The sequence below is a fragment of the Typopeltis vanoorti genome, chromosome 17, assembly GCF_054136105.1.
Source record: "Typopeltis vanoorti isolate ZY-2024b chromosome 17, IOZ_Tvanoo_1.0, whole genome shotgun sequence".
NCBI classification, from domain to species: domain Eukaryota; kingdom Metazoa; phylum Arthropoda; class Arachnida; order Uropygi; family Thelyphonidae; genus Typopeltis; species Typopeltis vanoorti.
Window position 1 is genome coordinate 77,629,675 of NC_143565.1, and position 13,862 is coordinate 77,643,536.

Genomic DNA, 13,862 nt, shown 5'->3' on the forward strand with positions numbered 1-13,862 from the left:
TTCCTGGTCGTGTAATTTCCCGTTTTGGTGATCACAATTGGCCGCCCAGATCATGCGACTTAATGTCGTTGGACTTTCTCTTTGGGTTTTTTTGAAGTCTAAGGTTTATGCCAAAAAGCCCACGACCACCCACGCCTTTGAGGAAATTGCGCGCTGTATCAACGAAATTCAGCCACATAAAACGGTCATGGAAAATTGACACAAGAGTGCATGTGCCAGCAAAGTGTGGAGGCCATTTACCCGGTATGCTATTTCATGCATAACCCTATACTGTATACTTTATGAATACATAAGAAATTAATTAAAAACCTGTGTTTTCTATCAAAATTACTTTTTGCATGAATTTTGGGATACCCTGTAGATGCTTAAGGTAAAACATACCAAATTTTTCACGATAAACGCTTCGTTAAATAAACGACTAACTGAAAACTTAGACTAAAAATTCACTCGTCACGGTCGGGCGCATTTTTCAATCTGCTAGCCATAGCTAACCTCGTTCCTCGAATCACCGTAGAATTACTTGATTCTTCTGTAGTCTAAAAATCAAGTCTCTGATGAAATTACGATTTTGTTAGAATGAAGACTTCAATTCCGTTTGAAGTGGCAAACTAGTATTCAGTGCCAGGTTGAAGGAGTGCAGACAGCATTCAACATTGAAGGTGACGAAGTCAACCCGAGTTACGTGAAGTAAATTAGATTGTCGAAGACTAATGGCTGCTTCCTATACTACCGTTGCCTGAATGACAGACATCTGAATAGTTCATGGGTAATGAAAGCAAATTCCCTCCAACTGTACTAGAAATATGAAGTAATTCACCTAGCGAGATTCCTGAACTGACCCATATTCAGGTTCCAGATATCGTGGTTTATTTAAGAGATAAACTTGCATACCGTGTAACATTCTATTCGGACTGAGCTAGCTATCGAAATCAGTTATCGATGAAAATTGAGAGCTGGTGAGACTTTTCCTGAGACTCAATCTAGTAGCCTGATTACTTCCTGAACCAGTTTAGGTACTTGTTTGTAAAGGAACGAACAAAATTTTGGTACAGATACAGTACTGCTGATCTGATAAGAGGTTTGTGTGACCTTATGATTGAGGCGTTAGAACTAAAATTTGGACGCGATTACACAAAACACGTAACATCTCACCTATATGCACTTATGAAACAACTGAAGATGAAGACAATTCGGAAAGAAAAAATAGAACATTTGTATGAATGAAGTTCCTATTACCCTACAATAATCTAATGGATTTCATAAAAAAAATGAGAAACTAAGTCAAATTGAATTGTTGACTACACCGTATCTAGAACAGTACAGACGAATGACAAACTATTGCTAATAAAAAAATTATAGGACAGCTTCCTGAAAAAACAGGAAGCTTTTCCCAATTTAGAATTGAGTGATCGTTATGAAATGATATATGCTCTATCCTGTATTCAAGAAAGAGTGATAGCATTGTCACGTTTATTTTAAAGAAAATAGTCATTCTGCAATTCTGCTTTACGAATTAAGTATCAAATTGCTTTTACTAAAATTTTTACAGAAACTGACAATAATTTCAGTCAGTTATCTTCCGTAGATTATAACTAAAGCCATTCCCGTGTTTCCTTCAAGAAAGAATCCATTCATTACACATACGATGATCAGTGTTATCTTCCAGCAAATGGGATCTTGTCAAGTTCTGCTTGTAGGACAGTTCTGGTGTCGGAAAAAGTCCTGATTCACTATTGGCGAGTCAGCCTGCTTCCGACCCAACATACGGAAACGATTAGAGATAAGGACATACTTATGCCTCCAGAAGAAAAGCTAAAAAAGATAGTGTACATATGCTCACTCAGAAGTATGTCTAACCATCTTCAGTTGGAGATATTAAGCGACTTTGACAAGCCCATAATTAAAGTTGATAATGTCTAAAAATTAGGAAAATTATATGTCAATACTGAAATGTTATTAGATGTATATAACATGTATTAGAGCCATGTCAAAACAGTTGAGTTGCGGTGACCTATCCGCCGCTATGAGCATGACGTAGCCATCGAGAGAGGGCGCTCGCATTTTCAGTATAAGGTCCGGCGGGAGATTCAAGCTGTTTTCTGCTTGCGTTCCCGTCCAATCCTGGATAGCTACGGAAGCTCCAGAAAATTTAGTTTGTTGGATTTATTGCGTTTCATTTTTTCTAACATTTATACTAACATTGTTGTTTTGTTACTAACCATTAACTTGCTGGTAGTGCGTTTTTACGCACTACGGGATTATTCTAGAATCTGACTAATTCTTTTTTTTTAGATGCACAGACTAAAATGAGTAAGGTGATCCTCGTCCCCAGGACCCGGACCCTAGGAATAGAGATTCCAGGGTGAGGACCCCAAAATACTAACGAAAGTTCTAAAGGAGACTGTAGGAGCGCAGAATATCTTCTCCTTCACCTCCTATGGAGGGGATAGATTTCTGTTCGTTGTGAAGAATGTGACGACGAGGGACAAGCTCTTAGAGGGCTTCCAAGAGCAAGGGAAGCAGGTGACCCCACCATGGTCAGGACCCAGGTGTGCCAAATCAAAATCAGCTGCTTCCCACGGAATATCTAGAAGCTGGAGACGACGTGCTCACTCAAACTTTCAAATGGGGGAAAGTGAGTAACATCAAGAAGAGCGTCTGCCAGGAAGATCCTGCCTGGAGAGATCAGATTCACCAATGACAGGCGGCAACCAGTGCCAAATCTTTTAACCATCTGCATGTCTCGTGTCCTAATATCCCAGAGTGCAAAGACAGTGTCTGCGATGTGGCTCGACTGAACATCTGGGTAGTGACTGCCCCTGAGCCAAGTGCTTCAACTGCATAGGGCATATCACAGTGCCCACACCCCTGCCGTAAGTGCACAAGCAGAGAACAGTTACATCTTGCTCTGTGCACATTTGCAGAGAGGGCAGGGTTGCCCATTGAGGCACTATCTCCGCAGCCTGCAAAAGACACCGGTAGATTTCTGGTACTCAACACCATTGGGGAGAAGACTTTCACACAGACCGTCTTGGGGAAAATTAAAGCGTCCTGCTACAACATCAGCAGAAGAGACCGTTTCCTCCCAGCAACATCCGCTGAGGAAACATTCCCATCACCATCGGAACACAGCCGAGGGGAGTGTTTAAGAAGCTATGAATAGCGTAATATCAGCTATCCCCTCATCAACAACAGAGGCAGCTTTGACTGCAGAAGTTTCACAAGCCCCCTGTAGTAGCTTCCATCCCTCTTCCTGCAGAAGAAAAAAGACAGGCGTTACAAGATCTTCCACCTCCCAAGGAACCCCCTAAAAAAAGGAAGGAAGGGGCTTCCCCTAAATTAGAAAAGAAACATCGAAGCCGCTCTAAAAGACGACCGACTCGGCAACATCTCAGTCGGAAATGGAGGTGGAACCCTTCTTGCATCATGAAAGCGTTAACGCTAAAATTAAAATATACCGGCTCCAATTTAACCTTTACGATTATAAAGTTGATAAAAACAGACTTACTAGTTTCAAAATCAAGAACACTTGCCACGAGTTCGAGATCCTCTCGAGCTCGTGTTAAATTGGAAGCCGGTCGGCAGGAAGTGGGATATTCTACTTCCCCCTACAGATTGACAACTTAATAAAATACGTAAAAACAGCTGCGTATTAAAGATCTAGGCCCGCCATAAAAACATTACAATGTCGCCAACCCCTTCTGTGTTGCCTCCCTCAACATCAGAGGGCTCCGTGAACCAGCTAAACAGGTGTGGAATGTCATGCTAGCACATAACATCTGGCTCTTGTTCCTGCAAGAAACACTTGCTTTCACTACAAAGATATGCAGGAACTGAGCCATAAGTACCCCGTAACATCATTTTGGAGCTTCGGCACAAGTCAGAGCCGGGGTACTTATGGAAAGCTCCGAGGAGGGGTAGCATAACATCCAGAGGGGAGTCCTTACCATCGTCTAGAAGTACCGGGGCTGTACCACCAGGTACATCAACATCTACGCCCCAGCAGACCGACCATCTAGGCCTGCATTCTTCCAGTCGGTACATAACTACTTATATGGCGCCCATCATGTCATCCTCCTGATGGGGGACCCAGCCTACGACAAAATAGGGCCATTCCAAACAGGTATAGCTGGCTACAGGGAATCTGAAATCTACCTTAGGAACCTCCAATTGACAGACATCTGGAGGGCTCACAACTCCTGTTGGCATTATACTTGGACAGGCCGAAGCATCGGAACACGGATCGACCGCTTCTATTTAACACCATCCCTTGTCTCCAGAGCTGAGACAATAAGGCACGTTCCAGTCAACTATTCCATCTCGAACCATAAATTAGTTGTGCTCAGGTACCATCCTTTAGAACGTGTAGATGTTGGAAGTTAGACTTCTCGTCCCTGTTCTCGGCCAAGCTTAATCAACTGTGCTCCACCTGGAGCACTGCTGGCTGGGACGCCTGGGCACGGCTTAAACTTACCAAAGACATGAAAAAATGGGGCCAGAACATGCCTTACTCAGAGCTCGGCTCCAGGAGAGGAGCTGGTTCGTGGCCAGCCAACGCTTTCCATGTCACAACGCCATCCGTGACATTAATCTCGACATTGAAATGGAGAAAAAAGCAGGTGGATGAAAAGAACATTAAGATCCGTCTCCACCACCAGCTGATTATCTGTCTTCCACGCTTGGAAGACAGATAATCAGCTGCCTTCTATAAGAGGCATTTTGTCAACTTCTGGCAGGAGCGAACCATCATTAACATCACTGAATGTGGGTGTATCCACACCACTGCACCTAACATGTCTTCTGGGGGGTACTACAGTCAACTCTACCAAGAGTAGAGTACCTCAGGATTACTCCTGTTGGAACATTGACCCCTTCCCTGTACAAATCCAAGCAGGGTTGGATGCACCTTTTACAGCGGCCGAAATAACATCCTTCAAACAGTGCTGTACAAAGAAAGTGCCTGGGCCAGACGGATTAGGCATGGAACTCGAACGGGAGGCCTGGGACCACATCCTCCCCATTCTCGCGGCAATCTTCACCTTCCTTACCAAAAGAAACATGCCATGGGAATTTATGGAATGCCATACCTTCTTCATCCAGAAGGGGGACCCTTCCATCATCAAGTACTGGCATCCCATCAGTCTGTAGAACACGGATCACAAGATCCTCGCCCGTGTTTTCAGACTTCAGATCGGAATGAGGTACATCTAAAGCACACAAGTGTATGGTGTTCCTGGTCGATCGATGGAGTTCAATCTCATCCTCAGAAGTGCTACATCTGGTTAACATCAAGAATTACTCTATGGCATTGTTGACTATTGATCTCAACCGAGCGTTTGACAGCGTCCGGCATTCTTCTCTTCAACATCCTGGAGAAAGTCGGGGTCAGCAGTGGACTTGCTGAACATCAGAGGTGGCAACAGCTATACTCACCTCATCAACGGAGGCCTACCTGACCCCATTACCATCCAAAAAGGGATCAAACAAGGGTGTCCCCTCAGTCCACTGTTCTTTGCTCTAGCCCTTGAGCCGTTCCTGCAGGCTGTGAACAACTCATGCAGTTAGAGGAATTCCACTTCCTTTCACCACGGATGATTCCAAGGTAATCGCCTACGTGGATGTGGTGGGCACTTTTAGGGACTGACTGATTAAACTTCTATAACATCCTACAGAAGTTTAAAGTGTCAGGGCTAACATCAAACCTCAACAAAACCAAAATCAAGTTATATGGGATCTGGGACCTGAAAATCCCTGCAGGTCTCGTCCTAGTGCCGACAACCTCACCATCTTGGGGGTTCCGTTTGAAGAACAGCCCGTGCTCAACTTAGAACATCGACAACACCGTCGAGAAACTCAAGGACTGAAAATATGAACAGCTGTCACTCTCCAGGGCTTCTGTCATCAAAACCATATGCCCTGCACTTCAGCATGTCCTGAACATTACTAACATCAGGAAATCCAGCTTTTCAGGAAGCCCCTGAAGTTCTTCTGGGACAATCTATGCCATGAAGTTGATAAAGATCATTCAACTTCTGGAGAAGCAGGGGGCTTCTGCCTCCCCTTCAATACCAGATACCTAAGTAATACTGCTTTCCATCTAAACAGGGTACTGCAGACCACACATCCCTGCAGCTATCCTGTGCGGTATTTCTTAGGCTTCAAGTTTCCCCTTTATAGGATCTCAGTCCATCAGGGTCCCAAGGTGGACATTGTTCCAGAAGACTACAACACAAGACTGTGCCAGCTTATGCAACAACTCCGCTCGTCGGGTGTGAACATCGCCGGGATCCGGAACAGCTACACATGGTATGAACATTTCGTCCTTCGTACCGATGTTCTGGATCTGGGGATCAACAATAGCGAGATCTGCCACCTCTCCAAACATCGAGGCTACCCGTCGAGAAAGTACCTGGCATGGAGGATTGCGTATGGACACCTTCCGGTCAACATCTGGTGGTTCCACAACACCTAGAACCCTTTTGTGACTTCTGCAGGAGCCTGGACATCGTGGAGCACGCTTTCTACCGGTGTCCCATTTCCATCTAGAGGAGACGGAGCGTCGAGCTCCGCATCCCCCTCCTATGGCAGGAGGGATGCATCTTCCTGCAGTTCGCTCCCCAGCCAACAAGCAGAAGTTAGTGATTATTAATGAGCTCAAATACCACATCTGGAAGGTAAGAAAAAATTCTAATCTGACTAATCCTCCCAATCTGTTGGATCGTTTTCTTACATGTTCTACGGTTCCTTAAGGAGGTTTCTACATCTCGAAAAGGAGGCTCTGGGTAACACCAGATTTAAGATCAAGTGGTGTTTACTTCCAATCCTGTGTAATGTCAGACACCAAGTTCTGCCTGCTGCTTTAAGATCTCCATCTGCAGTAGCTCCATACCTAGTCATTTCCTTGGTCTCTGCGTCCCCCCGAGGTCTGTTTTGTTCCCTGGTCTCCCACGGGGTAGTTTGGAGGAAAAACTCAGGCAGGGCAGGCCACCTCTGTCGTTAGCAACAGGTGTTGAGCTGAGGCCTACATTTCCTTTTTTCCTACTCCCACCTACCCTTCCCATCTCACTTTCCCACCTCAACCTCTATCACTCCCCTCCCTTCTCTTCTGGGGCACTCTGGCCCCACCTCTTTTCAGTAAGCGAATGATGAGATCCCTCACTTTCACCCCGATAACTGTGGAAGCTTACCGCTGGTGCCCAGCAACAGTCTCCTGGGTTGTTTATACGTGCCGAGTGTAGCCACCGAAAAAATGAGGTCGGAATTCCAGTAAAGAGCCGTTGGTTAGTTATGCCAACGTATAGTCAGCGAAGGGTGAACCTTTCGAAGAAAATAGAAGTCGCAGATGCCATGAGAATACGTGGTGAGAAAACACGAAAGTGCAATCAAGGAAGTCTCAGCAATTCCGTGAAAAGACAAGAATGGTAATGTACAAGTTCACTCATTTTGAATAGTAACCAAAGGAATAGGAACCAGGGAATTGAGCTCCACACAATTAACTTTCATATAATGCCTAAAGGACTGTTTTTGGACTAAACTGTCCATGTCTAGTAAGCTTGTGCTGAGAAAGGAACCAAACCTTCGAACTGTTTATTTCGGAAGAAACACGATATGTTAGAAATTAGTTTGAATATTAATTAAGTTGGGGAGGATAAAGCCTGAGCATAAATATTATCCCATGTTAAATTAACAGACGGAATACGTCTGATATGCTCTACATAAGGACTGTATATAACTATGTGCATGTATTGTTTTTTATTTGTTCAGTGAGTAACTGAATTAACCGAGTGAACATAGTAACAAAAGAAAACGTGGGACTGGTAGAATAAATTTAGGAGTAGATATTTTGGATATCCTAAACATAAAAAGGGGTCTTTCAGACTCTTTAGTATTGGAATTACTATTTAAAGTGTTTAAAATAAATATTTCTTTAACCCAAAGTTAAAGAGTGTCGTTTCCTGAGATTTGAATTGCCACTTAAAAACTTTCGGACCTGCACGAGTAAAGGGGGAATCCATTGCCATAAGAAAAGGGGGACCACGACTGCAAATAACGTGATCCTTTAATATTTTGTGTTTAATTGCGTATCCGAATTCAGTTGCCGGCTGGCGCAGTCGTTTTAAACAATTAAATTTGTCGGCAACGGAGTAGCTGATGTCTTAAAGTAATCAGCTATCTGAAACTTTAGAATATATACTAAAAAGGGACGAAGCAAAGACATAACAGTTCATTCTGCTATTAAAGAATGACCAGCTTTTGTATTAAATGTGGACCTACACATTCAAGTTTGAAATCGATTAATATCTGGATATAATCGAAATCGATTTGTTCAGTTTGTAGCAGAAACTAGTGAATTTAGTTTTCATGAAACTTTATATTCAGAAAATAAGAATCGTAGCCGTGGTCATTTAGTACTTTTAAATTAAAAAAGTCGTCTTAGAAGGGTGCTAAATTAGCAGGTTGCAGGTTCTTATAGGACAGAACAATCCTGTAATTTTTTTAAAAAATTAATACTAATCGTATATTGTTAAGTGAGTTTAGTATGCTTAGGAGATAATTTTCTATTTATACTAGAAGTTGGGTTTTCGTAACCCAACTATTTAGGTTACGATAGTCCATTAGAGATCGTATTAATGTCTTGAGCCGGCTGGTAAGTGTCGCCATCTCGTGGTCCCTAATCTTTATAGAAAACTAGATACATTCAGAAAGTTCTAAAAGGCAAAGCCATAATTACAAAAGCTCATAAGTCCAAACTTAAGCTATAAGGAGAAAGTTGATAAGCAACATCAACTATGAAAATAATTTTATTTCAGAAGAGTAAAATCAGTATAATGGATGTCAAGTTTGTCAAGGATTTAGGCCTAGAGTGGCCTGTTCCAGACTTAGTCACCTTTGAATCTTAAGAGGTTCTAGTTTTTTCTGATGGTTTATAATTTAAGGCTTGTTTTGGTAATCTTTGTTTCATTCTTTTAGAATTGTTCCAACTATTGGTTTATTTTTCAATTACTTATTCCTGGTTCAATTCTTTCATAATTTGATTTCTTTTGCGATCGAATAGAGTGCACTTTGCAGGTTCTCATAAACTTGATTTCAGCTGCTGTGTATGATAACTTACTGTTGGAGATAACCAAGTTGTTAGTGAAGACTGCACTAACTAATGATAAATATTGAAAATAGGCAAAGGCGATATAATTTGAGGCCTAGAAATTATTAGTAAGCTGTGACTGGCTAAATTAAAGTGAGAAATTTTCAAAGAAATACGAAATCATTTTAAAAATCTCCCCTTAATATTGTTTTTACAGGTTATGATTGGCGAGAAGTTTAATAAACGAGAAAAGTGCTATTTGTTGTTCAGTATTGTAATTATATGAATAAGCATTATTGGAGTTGCCATGTGGTTAAGCGGTAGCGACATAAATTAACTTCGTTAAGTAAATTTGCCGTACATTGCGATCTTTAACGAACAGAAATATTGAGTGTATTATAAATTAGTGTTCATAAGAAGGAACAATACTAAGGATCTAAATACCAAAAAATGATAATTAGCTAAAATACTGGATGAAAGCGTAGAAGCAATATTAAAAATACAAAGGAAACTTAACATTCAGCGTTTAAGCTGCTGAGGAAAATAAACAAAGAATCAGAATTTTATAAACAGCTCGAACAGATAAGATATATAAAGACGACTACTTGTATTAGGAGATACAAATACAAGAATAGGTTACAATTGAATTAAAAATTGTATGGGAAGCACTGGAGAATCACACCAAAATAAAACTAAGATTAGACTGCTCCGTTCAATAACTTGAACATAAATTCTTTTAGACAAAGTTCAAATACAACTGGGAAGCAAGATGGTACAAATCTATAGACCACATAATAGGAAATAAAAAAAATAGCAAATCTAAAACAGATTTCAGAGTATAGAAGTCTAACTAGATACAGAGTATGCAGTAATTGCAAATGTCAATATCCCCAAAATGGCCGAAGCTGGCAATAAAGAACCAATAGAAAAAACATTCAAAATTATCGCAAGAAGAAAATATTAATTGTATCAAACCAAAGAACTTAAGAGATGAAAATATTTAAACACAAAGAATATTTGCAACATGAAAGCAGCCAATGACAGCTTAGGAAAAGGAATGGCACAAAAGTTAAGAAATTGGAAAGAATATATGAAGTAAAGAGAAAAATTAAGCCTACAAGAAATGGCCATCTTCAGATACAATCGAAAATAAAGTATAAGAGATAAAACGCCTTGCAAAAAGAAAATCTGATCTTTTATATAGTTATTCCATTTCTCTATGTAGAGACCTAGGAGTTACGGTGCGCAGCCAACAAAACCTTGAAATACCTAAAAACAAAAGAAATTAAATTAGCATAGACGTTGTGTAAAAAAATGGAATAAGTATCACGAAAACTTGGAAAGATGAAGATTCGCATTCCTGATAATACTCAAGTGATAAATCAGAGATAACATTAGATAAATTAATGGAAACTAAAGAAATTGAAAACAAAGCACTGGTAATGATGGAATAAATTTAGAATTTAAATATAGTTTAGAACTAGATTAATTCTGCTAAAAAAATTTAGCAATCGGGAACATCTCCGGATGACCGGAAAAAAGTCAAGTATTTTATCCGTTTATAATAAAGCGATGAATCAAACGACTCAAATTACAGAGGAATAAGTTTGTTGGATTCTGGATATAAAATCCAGAGAGCACTCTCGAAAAATATTTAGAACGGATTTAGATAGGGTCGATTATCCATCGATTTAGTTTAACAGTAAATTGAAAACAAAGAATTTAATTTAACCTAAGCACTCATTTATAGGCTATGAAAAATGCCTTTTGATTTAGTAAAAATCAATTGAAATATGATTAAAAGTGAATTGCCTCCAATTAATGAAGCAGTTGGCAATATTTATGAAAATATAACAGTGAAAACCAAAAGATGCCTACAGTGGATAAAAATAGCAAGACGGATGCAACCTGTAATACAATTAGAAACAAATTACTCTTTAAATACATACGCAGATGACCAAATTTTAATCGCTAACACAGAAGACTAATTACAATTGACTGATATCTTAAGATTGTTAAATATACCAAAATATCCTCCGAAAAAACAGGTTATAGCATTTAAAGGAAGGGAACCAATAAGAAGCAACATAGTTCTAAACAAACCAATTGAACAAAATACTTAAGCATCTTGGTTGTAGTATAAGTTACATTGAAGAAACAGATCCAAAAACATAATAAGTTTACCAAACTATAGGCATGATTAATATTTTCAGTGCAAAGAAATACTAAACTAAGAATATTCAACGTTTTAGCAAAAATGTTGAATGAGGAAAAATTCAGCAGAAATGAAATTTCTTAGAATTGCAGGTTATACTAAATTAGATAAGAAATTTAGATATTTTAAATGAACCAATTTTACAAAGAGGAAATTACAGAAACAGATGGATCCAACATAAATAGAATTTTACCAGAAAGAATGCTAAATTATAAACTAAAAAGTAGAGGAAGACCCCTGAAAAGGTGGTGCGAGGCGGGAACAGGCCAGTGGACCTAATACCGTGAAAGGAAGAGCGTTCGTTTGTCACTATTACTGTGACGTAGCGCTGCGATAATGGCCTGTTAACAACAATGGATTACGCTGGTTCTCGGATGAAGCGCATTTCTATCTAAGCATCCATGTACACTGACCAACTTTCAGTTTTTCGAGACTTAAATTTACAGCCAGAAATTCGCCGCATGGTGTGCGGTTTCCAGCAATGGCATAATTGGGCTCTACTTCATTGAAAATGGTGTAACCTTGAATAGCGAAGGCCATGTAGGATGTTAGTTCCGTTTATTTGGAACTTGCATTGGCTGTGTCGTGTAAAGAACATTCAATTTCGTGCACAGGTAATCTAACGGGATGGAACAACCTATCACAACAGGTGGTTCTAGAGCCTAATTTATCAGAATACCTCACCAGGAGGCTCAATTTATAGGCCATTCACGTCCTCCTGATATCTTCGTTTAGAGTATGTTGAAATTATTCAAACATGCTCTCCTTCAAACCTCGATAAAAATTAAACTATCGTAAAACATGCAATTATATACAATATAAATTAGATGGCCGTTAAGTGCAACTTAGCTCAATATTCTTTTATACTGACGAGTTTCAATACTGAGGTTAAATATTATCAACTGAAAATAGCAGAGTGCTTTGCAGTTTCAATATTTTGATTTTTCTCACCGCTTTCAATTCCTTGAAGTTTTTCATGCTTGCTTAAAAAATTGAATCCATTAAACATTGAGCAGTTAAATGAATTTCCAATAGAGGGACTATTATATGCAGATAATATTGCCCCTTGGAACATCGCTTGCTTTTCATTAAGCACAAAATTTCATACAAAGGCTGGATATATTCTGTATCCAGTTTAGTTTCCTTGCAGAGGAAGATGCATATGAAAGCTTTGAGATTAGCGAACTTAATTTGCTACACTCTTTGGCTTTCCTTCCTTGACCACTTCCTAGCGTTCCTGTTGCCCAGCGATAGCTGCTCACCTATTACTGAGATTAAAGGCGAAATCCAGTGAAAAATGTCTGCTGTTGGTAGAGTTCGCATGTTGTACAGCAATTGTGACATGCTAACACTAACAAACTTAAATATACATACAATATTGCTGCGTTATTCCTGAGGATTATACTATCTGATAAGCGAGTAGTTATCAATGTAACTTCTTACATTGATAACCTGCTTAATCACATGGTTGCTCCGCCAATATTAAGCGTATAATCGCAATTCTAAATGCGAACAAATCTCAGTCCGTTTAGTATACAGTACTTGTCACTGTTTTTCATTTCCACTAAAAACAGAACATAACATTTGCTAATTTTATATGTTTATAGTGGAAGTTATCGTGAACTTTGAACTACGTGGCAAGTAGTTCAGTCTCGAGCACATACCGTATTCCTTTTATAGGAGGGACAGATAAAAATTCAGAATGGCATGCATAAAATGGTTTAAGATGTATGAAAGCAAGATGAGTACTGGTAAGTACTAGATTTAAATATCTATCAACACGAAGCTGAAAGCGAAGAATTCTTACTGTCTAAATGCAAGATTTAGAAGTATAAATTAAGGTATGTGAAGTAATTAAGAATTTGCTTTTACGTTTCATTCCCTTCGCACGAGGGTGATGGCGGTTACAAACGCCATTTAAAATATCAGATCAGTAACGCTTAATCATTTTTATCGCAATTAGCGCAGAAACCGAACGTAGTTCTGCATTATGCAGGAGAATGAGGGAAGGGCACCACTGAGAAAGATTAGTGGAAATTCCATCCAGGAATGGGGTTAGTAGACAAGCTAATTTTCTGTCTCTTCTATTTTAATGATCCTTTAATGATCCATTAAAATATTCCTTTTTTTGAACTGGTACTTTTTTTATTAGTACATCCAAGAAAGGATAAGATCTCGTGAAGCACTCCATGAGATTCGATCGATTGCAGTGTTAGATTTCACGCCTTGTTTTGCACATCGAACCTAAGGTTATAAAGTTTAGAAATGCATTTTCCCACAATGTGGGAAATCCTCTTTGAACAAGCAAATTTAACAGTAAGATTAAGAATTTGTATTTTCACTTTATTTTATGTATGATAAATTCAGTCAATATTCTAAATAATATTTTATTCAAATAAAATATAAATTTAAATAAACTGTTGTGGATGTGTTATGCAAATTTAAGACCACATACTTTTGAGGTCAGTGAATTCAAACGATTTTGCTAAGTTATTCTGAATTTTAAGAGTAAACTAGAAACAATCAATCGGGTTGAAAAAAAATAGAACCATATCAAAAGTCCTC